We start from the raw sequence: 17406 nt of genomic DNA, 5'->3' as shown, positions 1-17406 counted from the left end.
GACCAGGAGGAGGCCATTGCCATGGCACTCGCCAATAGCGAGCAGGACGAGCTCAACGAGCTCGCTTTGTGGGACGGGCTCGCAATCCAGCTCCGCGAGTCAGCGCTCGCGCAGGGGGAGGCCGGCGACTCCTCCGGCCACGCCGACGCGTTCCAACGTCCGCGCTCCGCCTGCTGCTCCGGCGTGGGATCCCCGGCCACGGCCTCTCCGCCCGTGCGGCGGTACCTCCTCCACCGTCGGCGTACGAGCTTCCATGGCCGACGCCGCAGCTGATTGACCTCGTCAGCGACGACGACCAGTAGACAGCGCCTATTTTAGCACTCCTTTCTGGTTTTTTTATGTCCTTTTTATTATCATGTAAATTATGGCGTATGAATGAAAAAAAATTTATGCGTCGTGCCGCTGGAGCCACCCCCGACGCAAACGGACACCCGGACAGTTTCGACCATTTGGCCCGACGCAAACGGACACGACGCGTCCGTTTCGATGTCCGAAATGCGTCGCGCCGCTGGAGATGCCCTTAGTACTTAAAGTGTGAGGCGGCACCATGGGCATTATAAGCAAGCGCTTGGGCCTTGTCGTGAGACTGAGAGCCACTGCCTTCCCCGCCCCGCGGCTGATCCCCGCCTTCCCAGTTCAACCACCCTATCGCCACCACTCCTACTCCCTCCCCGTTCCACAGACCACAGTCGAATCCCCTAAGATTCGATGATGGGCACGCATATTCACAATCTGCGATTGTTTTTCAATCCGATGCTACTGTATTGCGCCCTTATGACCTCGTTGATCCGGTTAGAATGTGTTACTCAAGCTCGTTTCGGTAGCTTGGACCGCACTGGACGCGGATTTGGGGGTGGGAGGTCTCAGGTAATGTAGCGTCCTTTGCTTAGAGGGAATCATTAGATGTTTGCAAAAAGCTAGTACGCAGTCATTTTGCTACGGAATAGCCGCCTCTATGTGTCCGGAGTTCTTTCGTTGATGTTTAGTCGATTTGGCCGCTGAGCTTTGGGATTGATGTTTATAGCATGCCTTGATGATTATTGCAAGTATGGTATCTCAACGATAGGTCTACACCTTGCGTGATTATACATGCCAATCTGAGACTAATATCTGGCCGAACACATTTTTTTATAATGTGTAAACCGAACTGTGTTCATTTTTTATGTGATGTGTGTTCCACACATTGCAAGGATTGCTTTTGTTTTGGTTGGTTTGCTGTGATGAATTACAAGGACGGTATCTCCTCGAAATAGGCTTTCGCCCGCTATATTAATATAGCAACATCCTCGAAATAGGCTTTCGCCCCGCTATATGAGAAAGGTCTATTTCCTTGATTATGCATGCTAATCTGATCATACATTCTGACATTACAAGAATGGCTCGCTAGGCCGACGACCGGAAACTCTCGACGTAGTCATATTGGGCCGTCGGCGTAGGCTACTCCGAGGGCAGCCCTCGGCATAGCTCCTCGGGAAAGATCCACCTCGGTAGAGCTACTTGTGTCATCGGCGTAGACCTGGCCCTCGGTGTAGCTGTGATACGGCCGAGGGTCATCCTAATCTGATCATACAATCTGAGCAAACATGAACATCTTAATCTGACAGCAATCTACGTGTTGTTTGCGCTTTTTTACTACAAGTCTTTTGCTTCTTTGGGCCGCATCATTCACTTGGTTCATGGGTTAATTAAGGTACCCCTGTCTGCTGGTTGTTTGCTTTGACGAATCACAAAGACAGTTTCCGAGTAAGGTAGCTCTTGAAAAAGGTCCTCCCTCCTTGATTACACATCAAAAACGGATCATATATTTTGAACAAACACATGATTAAAATGAATTCACTAATTTTTTTGGTTCTTTTAGAGCAGACTTCTGTCTTTCTTTTTTTACATGTTACCTAACTTAAAATAGCGAGCACAAGTACCTGCTTTCTGTGATGAATCATAAGGACGGTATCTGTGAAAGGCTGCTCTTGAAGAAGTCCTCATTCATTGATTACACATCCTTAACTGATCATATACTCTGAGCAAACACATGCTTTTTTCTGAAATGAAAAATCAAATCACATGCTCTTCATGCTTTAGAGTAGGCTGCCATCTTTTTCTACCATGTTATCTTTCTTGAAATTATACATCTCGAGTAAGGTAGCTTGAAATTAAGAGTGCAACCACCTTGGTTACTCCGATGAATTAACAAGGACAGTATCCGAGTAAGGTTAGCTACTGAAAAGGCATTCCCTCATTGATTATACATCCTCAATTATCATATTTCTTGAGCAAATAAGTACGATTTGGAACGAACAGCTTCTGGGCTCTTGTCATGCTCCTGCTATTTATAAAACTATTGAATAATGATAAACTCGTTGCCCTCACTAGGTTGTTTTTCTCTGGGGCAATCGATTTGTCTAGGTCGAATGATGATCACAAGTGCATAGTTTAGATGATCAAACCGTGCTTACTTGAACAAAATAGTCTTTTGCTCGGCGGAGATCGGAAGCCGGGGCGGCGGCCCCGGGCTGGTGGTGGTGGTGTCGCTCGCCGGTGCGGCTGCTTGGGCGGCGCAGCGCAGCGCAAGGGCGGCTGGGAGCGGTGGACTGCGGCGGCGCGGGTCTGGCGCGGCTGCAGTTGGCACCAGGCGGGGCGGCCCATCCGGGCACGATCTGGGCCGAGATGGGCGGCGTGGTGGGGCGCGTGTGTGTGGCGTTGGGGTGCTGTACACAGCCACGGTGGTGGCCTCACCTTGGATGATGCTTACCGTCCCGGGCCGATCTCCAGAGCTGTACTGCCTGGTCGCAGCTACGCCTTCTATGGCCTGCTGCGAGGACGGCCTTGGCTGATTTGTTCGGGCGACCATGGGCAGCGCCGCCGGTTCTTCTCTAAGGTCACCATGGGCTTTGCGGCGTCGGCTTAGCGAGGCGATTGTATTCGGGTTGTCGAGCTCGAACACAGCGATGGCCCGACGGTGGCGCCTATCGGACCTGCGCTGTGCCCTGAGGTTAGCGAAGAACGCGTCGGTGTTGTCGACGTCGCTGGGGAACTGCGCCCTCCACTGGCGCATCAACTGCTCGTCGTGCTCGGCGATGGCGATCCGGCGCTGCACCTGGAGGCGGCGGCGACGGTCCTCGTCGTCGACGAGGCACGGCGCTGGCGCGAGGAACTCCGCCTCCTCGAGCGATTCGACGTCCGGGAAGTTCATGTCGCGCCGTGGCCGCCAAAATCGCCACGCGGCCGCGTCGTAAGCGCGCGCCGCCAGCTCCGGCGTGTTGTACGTGCCGAGGGTGAGGCGGAAGCCACCGGCACGCATATCGGTGTAGAACCTACCGTTCGGACGCGCTCGGATGCCACATAAACCGGACGACCCGCGGCGGCGCGGCGGCATCCCGAAGACGAATGAGCGGAGGCGGTGGCGACGCGTGGCTTGAGGAAGCGGGAGGTGAAGTTTCTGTGGCGGTTGGTTGCAAAATCTTTGAACTCTCTGTCGATCTTTCTCCATTGCGTTTCATCAGCGGGGTGTCTCAACTCCCCGTCCGACTTACGGTCCTCTTTATGCCATCGCAACAACTTGGCATGCTCTTTGTTCCTGAACATATGTTTCAACCGTGGTATTATAGGAGTATACCACATCACCTTGGCGGGAACCCTCTTCCTAGGTTTCTCGCCCTCAACATCGTCACCAGGGTCATCGCCTCTGATCTTATAACGCAATGCAGTGCATACCGGGCATTTATTCAAATTCTCATATTCACCGCGGTAGAGGATGCAGTCGTTAATGCATGCATGTATCTTCTGAACCTTTAAACATAGAGGGCAAACAACCTTCTTTGCTTCGTACGTACTGGCGGGCAACTCGTTATTCTTTGGAAACATATTCTTCAACATTTTCAGCAAATTATCAAATCCTGAGTCAGCTACACCTTCGTGTGTCTTCCATTTCAGCAAATCCAGTGTGCAGCCCAGCTTTTCCAGACCATTATCGCATCCTGGGTACAGCGACTTTTTGTGATCCTCTAACATGCGATCCAAATTCTCCCTCTCCTTTTCAGTTTCGCAGCATCTCCGTGCATCAGCAATGGTCCGACCAAGATCATCAGCGGGCTCATCACGTGCCTCTTCTTCACCTTCACCTTCCCCTTCACCTTCCCCACCTTCAACATCCTCCATGAAAGTATCACCGAAATGATCATGATAGTTGTTATCGATATCATCCCCTTCTTCATCTTATTCCATTCTAACCCCTCTTTCTCCATGCTTGGTCCAACAATTATAGCTTGGTATGAAATCGTGCCGAAGCAGGTGCACGTGAACGTCTCTTGAGGAAGAGTAACCCTTCTGATTCTTACAGGCAGCACATGGACAGATAACAAACCCCCTGCTTGTTCGTATTAGCCACTACGAGGAAATCTTTCAAACCCGTAATGAACTCGCCGGAGAGTCGGTTACCGTACATCCATTGCCGATTCATCTGCATTATTATTATATAAAGTATATAATTAGCCATCATGCATTTGTTAAACTAACTAGCTAGAAATAATAGAAATTAAACAATGAACTACACACGTGCATATTTTATCAATGACACATGAAAGGTTCAAGTTGCTAACCGCGATCAAGGAGGAAAAATAAATGAGAAAGCTCAAGTGTGGCTCAGACACTTCATATCATGTTTGTTTCATGCTCTCGGGCATTTCATCGAACACCTTGTGTGCATAAGAGGATCCAAAGGCAAACCCACCATCTCTTGTGAATGGAAGTGGCACACCAAGTTGCTAAGTGAAGTGTGTTGAAGTGCATTTATAGGGATGGGCCTTTAGTCCCGGTTGATCTGGCCAACCGCGACTAAAGGCCTTCGGGCCAGGCCTGAGGACCTTTAGTCACGGTTAGCCAGGCCAACCGGGACTAAAGGCCCTCCCATCCACCAGCTGTCGACCGACCCCGCTGGGTCCAGACCTTCAGTCACGGTTCGCCTCCCGAACCACAACTAAAGACCCCATTAGTCGCGGTTCGGACATTTTGGGGACTAAAGGGGCGTATGGAAGCCTCTTTTTCTACTAGTGCGGCCTCTTCTCTCTTGAGTTACAACGGGTTACAACGTACGCGAACACATCATTGTATACAAACCGTATACAACAAACTACTCTATCAGAGCGAGCGAGAGGAATTACCTAGGGTTTTAAAAAACATAAAACCCCACATCAAATATTGCTCAATGCTTTATTTAATCAAAAAAAGCATTGCACATCACTACTTATATCATGTACGAGGAGGCGGCCACATGCATTTGCGGATTCTGAGCAATTAGGAATTTCTTGCCATGCGACACAGGACCTCGCGTTGCAGTGCTTCTCACCCCGCCGCCACTAGCTATCACCGCTCTACTGATCGAAGCCGGATCTAAGGTTCCCGGCCAGCTGCCCATGATTACACCCTAGTCCCTTCGTGCTTCCAGATCTAGAGTGTCACACCTACCCCATCTTCCACGAACCCTTAAGCTCTTCCTGCTGCCCAGCTCAAACCTCCTCAGGTCCGATGGGCACACAACTTCACCATGTGCAACAAATTTTCCCTCCAATTGTACTGTATTGCGCGCTTGTGATCTCGGTTATCCTATCCGGTTAGAATGTGCTGTCCGAGCTAGGTTCGGGGATCCGCCTGCAGTGGACATGGGTTTACGTAGGAATGGGAGGTCTCGGGTGTTGTAGTGTGCTGTGCTTGGTAGGAACCGCTAGTCTCTGGGAAACAACACGTATCATGCAGTCTGTTTAGAGTCATCCAGAAGCAACGGGATGTACTATGCTACCTTGTCTAGCTGGATCTGATTCATGCAGAATAGCGGCCCTTCTACTTGGGAGAGCTATAGCGTCGATGGTTAGTCAATGCAGCCGATGTCATCTAGTACCTTAGTTTCTGATGCACGTGGATGCGGTTTGTACGAGTATTGATTGTTCTGCATTATCGTGTTGTATTTTCAGATGATGTGAGGTTTGTTGTTACTACTGGAGTACTGGTACTTCAAAATGCTCGGTGATTATCATTTTTACTGTATATTTTTTGTCTGTGAAACTTCTGAATTAATAGGAAAGCCCGGACGTTGGACAAACTTTGTATTTGTTAACTCTTACTACACGATTTCTGTAGCCATACTTAGAACTGAAATCATTTTTATCCCAGCAGGCTGACTCATTTTTGCTCGTCTGGTACATGTAGGAGAGTCTATTTGTTAACTTGGTTGATGTCCCGATAATTATTCTTCACAATAACAGTGTCACTAGCTAGCACTCTTGCTAATTCCAGCAAGGCATGTGTGCACATATTCCATTTCTAGCATGCGCAGCTATACAGAGTATACCATGTAAGAGTTACAGCCTACAGTTAGCAACCTTTCGTGTTGCTGTTTGCAGCACTGTGGTGTTGCATCTGCCCCGAAGCCATCGCTTCTTGGTGACGAGCAATACATTCTGTACCGTCTCAAAATCTGAAGAGCACACACATCACTTAACATAAGCCTCCTCTCTTGCCATGGTTGCTGCGTGGGTAATATGGAGCGAGATGGTTGCTTGGGCTTTTAGTGCTACCTAACATTGGCAGCGCTACCTAACATCCAGTCCGAGAAGCAAAGTATCAGATCATCTGGAATAAATGTTGAAATTGCAAGAAAGGAAAAGGAAAAAAACGCAAAAATTATCAGAGCCAGGTTTCGATCCTGGGACCTGTGGGTTATGGGCCCACCACGCTTCCGCTGCGCCACTCTGATCTTGATGTAAATTCTAAGACAAAATCAATTATATACATGAAAACATAGGCACTTGTAGCCGAGTAGCATCGCTGCCTGCCTAACCTCGACCGCCACCAATGGCTTGTTATCAGAGTGGCGCGTCTGTTAAAACCTTGGACAACTCAGGTCAGCATCAAGTAGCGCGAACACCATGAAAAAAGGCCCTTGAACACTTCTTAAGTAAGGCCAGGGGATCAGTGTAGTTCTCACAGCCATCGCAAGCTTGCAACGTGCATCCAGAGATCTTTGGGAGATCCCAAGTTCTGAACTAGGGCCAAGTTGAGTTAGCTTCGCTGCTGCTAGCGATGAAGGATATACCTAGGGAAGAGAGGTGAAGATGAGGATAGACCTCGATGTGAATCATACGAGGATGATCATGCAACACAATATACTGGCTTTAGCTGCATCTCCTTGATTTGGCGGTTTGGGTTTACACACGCTTCCTCTTCACCTTTCTGGCATCGCGCCATTCCTTCCACCTCCAACGTTCTTGGAGATATTTTACGGAGGCTGTTTGTCTTACAATGGGTACGGTTTCCTCCCGAGACCTGCCACTCCCAGTATCCTCTAGAGAAATATTTGTGTTTCTATCTTGGTGACAGAAAACGCTACCGAATTCGACGGAAGAGAACCATGGTCTATCAAGTATGGAGCTATAAACTTATCTCATGTACTGTATGCACTAAATTCTATACCTACCTCATAGATATTCACATTGATCAATAAGGAATCATCTTCCCTTCATCCTATTGTTAATCTACATAGAGAGCCTGGCAGCACCCTTTTTGGATAAAGAAAATATATGAATATTGCGAAGATACCAATTATACCCAACATCTGCAATAACGTAGTGCCCTAATGCCAACACGAATGCACACAGTGCACAAGTGCTATCATCGTCCGGATCAAAGATCATAGGTTTTCACCCCGAAGTAAGTCCGTACTCACAAAACAATGTTTTCAACAAGGTCATTGCCAGACACAACCAATTAAGATCAGACCTTGGGTTTTCACCCTGGGATTTCCTCATGTGTTGTTGCCTCCACTTGCCAATTCTGCCACTCTAAGTCACAAATCACCAAGCTAAAAGCCCTACACCCACAAAACTCAAATTTCCATTGGACTTCTTAAGTTCCCGGTTTACATGCCATTCTCTGCGTCCGACTTCACCGTGGAGCTAAGGTATGTCCCATGATGGCAACAGACCGCAGAGTGTCACAACACCCCCCTCTGAAACCAAACGGTCACCAAAACATGGTTGCACGCGACCGAAACACCATCCTCTCCGGCAAACTCCAAGCATGTCGTCCATTTGGGTTTTGTCGGCGGAGTCTTCCGAAACTCGGTAGTCCGCCCAAGATCTCACGAAAACAAGGGACATATCCATATTTTGTTTTGGACTGGTCTATCCTCCCACCAAATCACATATAACGCACCACGACTCGGTTTAGACTTTTCTCTCCCGAGAACCCAGGAATAGGTCTTCTTCCCCAATCCACCTGACCTTTCTCTCTCGAGAACCCAGCACCACCGCACTCCATCCGTACCTCGCACTGCAGCTTCAGGATTACCCACGACTCACGAGTAAGGTCTGTGACCACGAGACAGAGCGTGTTGGCCGGTTGCCACGAGTGAGAGACGAGGGAAGAGCTGCCACTGCTGAGTGATGGAAGCGGCCCTAGGTATCAAGGATGTGCGGGAGAGAGAGAGGTGGGCCAAACAGGCCGCCGACTTTTGAGTTGACGGCGACCAAGACAAGCGATGTGGGCAACAAATAATAGTGATGGAAGCCGATAGAAGAGAGGGAGATGCAGGGCTAGCGTGTCTGCTTGGCCGGAGCTGGGTGGAAGAGGGACTCAACAATGTTTGGTATTTCGCGGCAACGCGCGGGCATTGTCCTAGTCCTAACTAAAGCAGAAAAGAGGAGCACAATCTTGGGGAGCCAAACTGTCTCTCAACACAGAGTGCAATAAAATCCTTCTACAAAGTGAAAAAAAATAGAGAGCAACAGCAAAAACCCTAAACTGCAACAGACGACCATGTAATTTTGGCACAATATGGACTACTACCTCCGTCCCAAGGAATAAGGCGCACGCGTATTCCAAGACGAACTTTGACCATAAAAATTGAGCAATAAAATCTTGGTTATATTACATGTAATTAGTATCGTTAGATTCTTATTGAAAAGCACTTTCTAATGATGTTAATTTTATACAAACAATCTTTATATATTTGAAGTAATACTTAGTCAAACGAAAAACACGTAAAACGAGGACGCCTTATTTCTTGAATCGGAGGTAGTATGATCGAAGCTACAGGCCTGCAATGCAATGATATACATGCATATATACAGCAAGATCAGTCAATTTAGTCTTGTGGAAATCCAAACTGCTTCCTAAACTGAAAGTGTTCACTTGGTTACTTGTTCATGACCGACTGAACACCCAAGATTTGTTGAACCGTAAACAGTGGCAATTAGAATCAGGCGATGAGTGTGTTCTTTGCATGTCACATCACCTAGAAACCAGAGATCATTTGTTTTGTGAGTGTTCTTTTGCAAGTCACTGCTGGGAGGTCATTAATCAAATATTGCTGGCTAAGCAAATGTTTGCTGACCCTTGCTTCCTGAAGGTAGTGGCTTGTGCGGGTTGGAATATTTGGAGGGTTCGAAATGATTTCATATTTCAAGAGAAGGTTCCTTCTTTTGGTCGATGGAGAGTTGGCTTCTCATGTGATCTGATGCTTTATACCAATTTTAAAGTAAAAGCAGCTTTAGTTTAACCACTTATTGACTGGTCGCTTCATATCTTTGTATAAGTTTTAATGTATCTTCTTTTTAACTACTTCCCACGTTGATGTAACCCCTCACCGTAGGGGCTGCTCCTACGGTAAAGTTGTGGAAAAAAAAGATCGGCCACTTTGACTTCGTACACAAATTAAAATAACTACTCTACTGCCTGTGCAAAGACTAAACACGGTTGTAGAGCTCTTGCCATGGTATCAGGCAAACGCTGGCCAACTCTCAACAATTCAGCAGTACCGTCGCCAATCCTATGTACATCAGCCTCCAGCAAGATCAGTCACTTTGACTATCACTCAACTCGCAGGGATGCCTAGTCCGAGCGTCACCTTCTCACCACTTTCCCGAGTACCTGTTTGATGCAAATGTAAAAATTATTCAGCATAGCTGAGATAACATACTAGGCGTAGAACAAATGGCACACGATACATGTCAAATTCACCTCCGGGACTCTTTATATCCATGGACAAATAGGTAACATTGACCTTAATTCCTCAAACACTCTAAATTTTAGACCCTGTTGAGGGACTAATAAGATTTCACCACTTTACTTTTGCTTATCACACGGTAGCAATGCCTCAGATCTTCATGTGCAATCAGAACATAAATGCAGCCTTGCATCTATCTAAAATCAACATCATGAGATAAATTTTTAGATGTGAATATGTGATGATAACCAAATAAGACCTTTCTGCCTCCTAATATCTACCAAGATAAAGCCTGCTGAACTGGATTAAATATTTCCAAGGTGAGACAATCTGAAGCTGAACAACTAGTAGTTGTGTTCTGATTTAAATTTTAATTCCTTTTCAATTAGCCAGACCATAAAAATATTTATAAAAATAAATTTGTTGCGACCTTGTGGTTTTTAGAATCGTGAACAATGTTTTAATTGTATTACCTTGAAATTGGAGCATGCAAAAAAAGAGTTACCAATCATGATAATAAACTAATCAGCATCACAGAAGCTGGGCAATAACAATGGCAAAAAGGACATAACATGGATGCAAGGAAAGTTTACCGCTTGTTACTGTCGGTGCCGACAACAGTGATGACGGGAAGTTGCTATATATGTGTGTATTAGAGATCCCGGGTACTGAGGGCTTTGAAGCACACACCCTCTCAAGCTGGAATGTCTTGACGTCTAGGGAGAAACAGCCTGCATCAAGGGGTTCAACCGTTCCGTACTTATATAAGAGTACGGACCTCTTCATTGAACCTACGAAGAAGTATGGAGAATCGAGTGACGACATTGTCTTCACCATAGCCCATTGGCTATAGCTCCCATCACTTTTTCTCCTAACGGTATATTTTTCGTAAGATGTGTCACTTGTACGCATAAACATTGCAGATGTGTCTTCCCCTTCCTCCACGATGGCCATATCTCCCCAATCAAACCCTTGGGTTCCAGGCGGGGTGTCAACACTAGAGAACTCCATCCTCTGGGTGTCAAGCACAAGAAGCTCTTCTCTCCAATCCATCAGCCAGTAGAAGCAACCATTAGCATAGTAGAGGCGGGAGAAGAAGGACTTCCCGACAGACATGAACAAGCAGCCAGGAAATAGATCGCTACAACACCGGGATGGGCCGGCTCGCCATTGTCGTCGCTGGAAGAGAAGACAAAGGCCACCATCTTAGAGTTGCACATTTCCACCCAGATAACTCTAAACCAAGTGTTCTCCTCGTCATCATCGCTGCTGGCCCGCGGCAAGAGGAAGGCCCCGTAGGCACGCCTCCTCTTTGTAAAGGCTAGGTCGTCCACCAAATTAGCAACTAGGTCGTCGGGGATCGGAGGAAGCATGAGGTACCTCCGGTGCAAGGGGTCGCACACCACAATATCGTCGGAGAAGTGTCCGTCGCCGTGGGTGCTGCTGCTGCCGAGGAGGAGGACCCGGCCGTCACGGATGTCGTGTACGGCCCAGTCGCCGGCTGGGAGGAAACCGAAGGAGAAGTCGGCGGCCAGGGCGATGTTGTTGCCTGCCAACGTGGTGGGGTGGAATTGCCGGAGTTTTTCGAGTCGTTGTTCGGTGAGGAAGCCGAGGAGCGGCGGCGCGTGGAGCTTGCGGAAGCGCCGGAGGAAGGATCGATCGGCGACGACGCGGCGGAACGAGACGCATACGCGGGAGGCGCTGATGACGTCGCATGGGGTCGGGAGACGAAGGAAGATCTCCGCCAGGACGTCTTCGGGGATAGTTGGCAACACCATTGCCTGGCCGCGAGCGCTCGCAGTCGTGGAGGAGGAGAGGTATATACTATATACGCGTTGGTGGCGGCGCGGCGGCCGATGTGTACTCCGACTCCAAGAAGAGATAGAACGCGATTCTGCAGCACAGTTTGTACGTAAATGGGCCACCATCACAAGCGGGCCTAACATACAAGGTAGGCCTATTGAAAAATATATTGACTCTATATAGCTCTTCGTTCTTTTTTCTCTGCAATGTTGCATTCTTCAACTCCAAGCGATGATAAATGTGTGGGTTCCGGAAACAATTTCACGGTTTTTTTTGTTTTTCCAGGATTACTTACACAAATATAGTTAGTATTTTTTTGACATAACACAAATATAGTTAGTATATTTGTACCCGCAAAAAAATATACTACCTCCGATTCAAGGAATAAGACGCCATCGTTTTACGTGTTTTTCGTTTGACTAAGTATTACTTCAAATATGTAAAAAAATTGTATAAAATTAACATCATTGGAAAGTGTTTTTCAATACGAATCCAACGATACTAATTACATATAATATAACCAAGATTTTGTTGCTCAATTTTTATGGTCAAAAATTTATCTTAGAATACGTGTGCGCCTTATTCCTTGGAATGGAGGTAGTAGTTAGCATTTTTTTTGACAACCAAATATAGTTAGTATACTACACTTAGGGTTGTAGGAATTTTTCTTTTGTGGCAAGGGTTCTAGGAGTTTGGGCCATGGTCAAAGTCGATCGGTATTTGAACCTGCATCGTGCATATATAGTGCATGACTCCGACCCGCCCCATGTAAAAAAGCAAGGAAAAGCAAATTAGGACAATCGGGCTAGGATGACGAGTGCATACCGTTCATTCCATTAAATTTCCATGGTCAACCAACTGACCAAACAAATGGCGGAGCAAAATTTTGAAGTTTGTATTGTCACTTCAAATATTTATTATCAATATAAAATGCATGTGTTTTTATCTATATTTTCTAACTAATTAAATTTTACGTGATTTATAATAGCAAACAAAGGATTTGCCAAAAACCCATGTGGTCAAATGTGACCACACTAGTCTCAATGTGGCTTGGCCACCCCAAACTTGCTTTTGTTGCAACTTGGTAACGCAGTGGAGTAACAAGAGCTGCTAACGCCGTGGAGCTAGTAATCCGTGTGGAGGAATGCATATGGAGCGTCCCGATGACTCTGACCTTTTTTGAGTTTTGACTTAATACGATTATATATACTTATTGTCTCGCATTGAGCAAGACTCCATCCTATGCAAAAAGATGACTCCAATTAATCCAAGACGAAGACCATGAGACGTTGACGTGTCGGGCAGCGTGGACCATGCGGGTGCATTTGCAAAGCACTCCTGATATTTCCATATGTGGCATGGCCATGCACACGAGTGCCCGTATGTGACCACACTTAATTAGGTGACAAGTTGCCTGAAAGCTCCAGCCAATTTAAACGTGCATATATGATATATCCGATGGAGCTCGACCCAAAGTGCAAGGATGCTGATGACGTTGTGAGACGGCAAAGACAGAAATAGGCTAGTACCACTATGGGAAAACTTGTTGTTGCCGTGCGACAGATCGCACGGTAAAGGCCCTTTTTTGCTCGGCAAAGGCTTTGCCGTGCATGGACGGACGGCATCGTCTGCACGGCAAAGGTTCCCACGACAACGCAAATATTGCCGTGCGCATGGCTCTAGCTGCGGGTATATGTGCCAAAGGGTCACAATCTTGATTCTCCATGTGTATATGTCCTAAACAAACTTAAAAGAATGTAAAAGTACATTGGTGCACCCTCGCGCGGAGAAATCTAGGGGGTAGACCCGCCGGGGAACACATTCCGCTGTTTTGGCGGGGGGGAGAACGACCGCCGGAGCACCGGAACCCCACCAAATATTGCATGTGGACCTATGATATGTGTGAAACTGTGGTGCAAGGTGTAATGGTGCAAAAGTAGCTCCCCTAAACCCTAAACCCTAAACTGGGGAGGCTTCGAGCCCTAAACCCCTCTAGACCCCTAAACCATTAACAACATGTGCTGACACCGGAGCTGCAAAACCATGCATCATAAATCCTAACCCTAAACCCTAAACCTATACCTAACCATAAATACTTGTCTTGAACCTAAACCCTAGCCCTAACCCTACACCTAACCAGTAGATCAGACACACCCTCGATCGTGTGATAATGGCTCTAGCTGCGGGTATATATGCCAAAAGGTCCCAATCTTGGTTCTCCATGTGTATATGTCCTAAACAAACCTAAAAAATGAAAAAGTGCATTGGTGCACCCTCGCGCGGAGAAATCTAGGTGGTAGACCCGCCGGGGCACACATTCCGCTGTTTTGGGGGGGGGGGGGAGAACGACCGCCGGAGCACCGGAACCCCACCAAATATTGCATGTGGACCTATGATATGTGTGAAAGTGTGGTGCAAGGTGTAATGGTGCAAAAGTAGCTCCCCGTTGTGACCTTCCTCACATTTGGGCTATAACACTTAGGAAATTTTCCGAAGAGCGGATTGCTCCGAAACCCTGATATATGTGGGGGGTGAACATGGAGAGTAATTTTGTATTGCACATTGTCTAATAAATAGTCATTAAAAAGAAAAACTAATTAACAAAATAAATATAAGTATTAGATGAAATAAAATAGAAAGAAAAATAAATAAATAAAATGTTTTTGGAGCACGGCAAAGATGGGAATGCACGGCAAAGGGGCCTTTGCCGTGCAACAAGGATGCCCTCACGGCAAAGCTAGTGGCACGGCACCGTCCAGAGCCATTGCCGTGCAGCCAATCTTTGCCGTGCGGCTTGTAGGATCTTTGTCGTCGTAGTTATTTTGCCGTGCGCTGATGACCCACAAGTATCATAGTATTTTCGATAAATAAGAGTGTCGAACCCAACGAGGAGCAGAAGGTGTTGACAAGCAGTTTCCATGAAGGATTCACTGTAAATGCTCACAGACAAGTATTCAGGGGGTTTTGATATAGCAGATAAATAAAGTACGAGTAAGTAAAATGCGAGAGAAATAATTGCAGCGAGTGGCCCAATCCTTTTTGGCACAAAGGACAAGCCGGTTTGTTTACTTATAATGATCAAACGTTCTTGAGGACACACGGGAATTTATTCTAGTGCTTTCGCTTCATATAGCTGATTAATCTTCATTGTTTTGATAAGTGTTGTGTGGGTGAACCTATGCTAATGCACCGCCCTTCCTAGGACTAATACATACTTGTGATTATACCCCTTACAAGCATCCGCAACTACAAGAAAATAATTAAGATAAATCTAACCGCAGCCTTAAACTCGGAGATCCTGCTATCCCTCCTGCATCGATATACCAACGGGGGTTCAGGTTTCTGTCACTCCGGCAACCCCGCAATTAGCAAACGAATACAAGATGTATTCCCCTAGGCCCATAAAGGTGAAGTATCATGTAGTCGACGTTCACATGAAACCACTAGAAGAATAACACCACAACTTAAATATCAAACCATTGAATATTACCCAACATAATTCACTACTAACATTTAGACTTCACCCATGTCCTCAAGAACTAAATGAACTACTCACGAGACATCATATGGAACATGATAAGAGGTGATATGATGATGAATAACAATCTGAACATAAACCTTGGTTCGATGGTTTCACTCAATAGCATCAATAACAAGTAGAAATCAATATCGGGAGAGTTTCCCCTATCAAACAATCAAGATCCAACCCTAATTGTTACAGCGGTGACGAGGTGCAGCGGTGGAGATGGCGTTGATGATGATGGAGATGATGGTGATGATGATCCCAATGATGTCCAGCTCAATGACGATGACGATGGCGTCAATTTCCCCCTCCGGGAGGGAATTTCTCCGGCAGATTTCAGCCTGCCGGAGAGCTCTTTTCTCTCTGGTGTTTTCCGCCCCGCAAGGCCGGCTGTGACTCTTCGCGACTATCCTCTGGAGCTTAGGTTTTCGGGACGAAGAAGTACGCGAAGGAGAGGAGGCAGAGGGGGGCTGTGGGGCCCCTCCCCACAAGGCGGCGCGGCCAGGCCTGGGCCCGCGCCGGCCTATGGGGGGCCATGACGGCCCTCCTCGGCTCCTCCTTTTGGCTAGCTTCGTCTTCTGGAAAAATAGGATTTTCCATGTAATTTCCGTCAATTATTGATCTTCCGAAATATTGCATGCTGACGGTGCTTTTTCCAGCAGAATCCTGACTCCGGTGCGCGATTCTCCAATAATCATGAAACATGCAAAATAGATGAAATAACATAAGTATCATCTCCAAATATGAAATATACCAATGAATAACAGTAAAGTATGATATAAAATAGTGATGTAAAATGGACATATCAACTCCCCCCAAGCTTAGACTTCGCTTGTCCCCAAGCGAAACTGAACTCGGTAAACAAGACCACGTGTTTATGGAGTGAAGAGTCGATATACCAAATACGGACAAGAAGCATCATATTAATTCACACAAGACATTCTAGTGAACAACTTCCTCATATAATTCAACTTGAAACAAGTAGAAGGTAATCACAAATAAAGGCGCATAAGAAATCATAATTGGTGATGGAAAACTTCGTTCTTGGTCAGAGAACAGTTAACAGATTGTACTTATCTATCGAGCAGTGCTCTTATGTTAAAGCTTATATGGCACAACTTGCATACTCAATCATAATAATCTCCTCATAATCATTGATAACTTTCAAAGCTATATTCGTTCAGATAAAACTTGTACTAAACAAGGAAGAGTAAAAGGCATGATTAAGTAGATCACAATATAAATGGTTTGATCACAACAACTCAATTGCTTGCTTAAGATGGAGGGAAATAGGTTTACTGACTCAACATAAAGTAAAAGATAGGCCCTTCGCAGAGGGAAACAGGGATTAAATCATGTGCTAGAGCTTTTTCAGTTCTGAAATCATATAGAGAGCATAAAAGTAAAATTTTGAGAGGTGTTTGTTGTTGTCAATGAATGGTAGTGGGTACTCTAACCCCCTTGCCAGACAGACTTTCAAAGAGCGGCTCCCATGAAATTTTTATTTTTGGGTGACACTCCTTCCAACCTTTTCTTTCACAAGCCATGGCTAACCGAATCCGCGGGTGCCTTCCAACAATCACATACCATGAAGGAGTGTCTATTTATTTTAGTTTTATTTAGAGATGACACTCCTCCCAACCTTTGCTTTCTCAAAACATGGCTAACCGAATCCTCGGGTACCTTCCAACAATCTCATACCATGGAGGAGTGTCTATTTGAAAAATTATGAAGGTTAATTAATTGGGGCTGGGAACCCCGTTGCCAGCTCTTTTTGCAAAATTATTGGATAAGAGGATGAAGCCACTAGTCCATTGGTGAAAGTTGCCCAACAAGATTGAAAGATAAAACACCACATACTTCCTCATGAGCTATAAAACATTGGCACAAATAAGGGATGATAAATTTTGAATTGTTTAAAGGTAGCACGTGAAGTATTTACTTGGAATGGCAGGGAAATACCACATAGTAGGTAGTTATGGTGGACACTGATGGCATAGGTTTGGGTTAAGGTTTGGATGCACGAGAAGCATTCCCTCTCAGTACAGGTCTTTGGCTAGCAAGGTTGACTAGCAAGCATAAGAGT

General features: G+C 46.3%; 3 non-coding genes across 3 annotated transcripts; 2 read left to right on the top strand and 1 right to left on the bottom strand.

The window, feature by feature from the left end:
- The first annotated feature begins 1708 nt into the window (after window positions 1-1708).
- On the top strand, window positions 1709-1817 carry LOC124693800. The gene has a single exon (XR_007000258.1). It is a non-coding gene; the product is annotated as a small nucleolar RNA Z118/Z121/Z120 (small nucleolar RNA).
- A 103-nt stretch (window positions 1818-1920) lies between these two features.
- On the top strand, window positions 1921-2028 carry LOC124693799. The gene has a single exon (XR_007000257.1). It is a non-coding gene; the product is annotated as a small nucleolar RNA Z118/Z121/Z120 (small nucleolar RNA).
- Window positions 2029-6673: 4645 nt separating this feature from the next.
- Window positions 6674-6745, bottom strand: TRNAM-CAU. Its single transcript has one exon. It is a non-coding gene; the product is annotated as a tRNA-Met (tRNA).
- Window positions 6746-17406: the final 10661 nt, after the last annotated feature.

The sequence above is a fragment of the Lolium rigidum genome, chromosome 2 (genome assembly GCF_022539505.1).
Source record: "Lolium rigidum isolate FL_2022 chromosome 2, APGP_CSIRO_Lrig_0.1, whole genome shotgun sequence".
Lineage (NCBI taxonomy): Eukaryota > Viridiplantae > Streptophyta > Magnoliopsida > Poales > Poaceae > Lolium > Lolium rigidum.
This window is presented reverse-complemented; position numbering and strand designations above follow the sequence as displayed.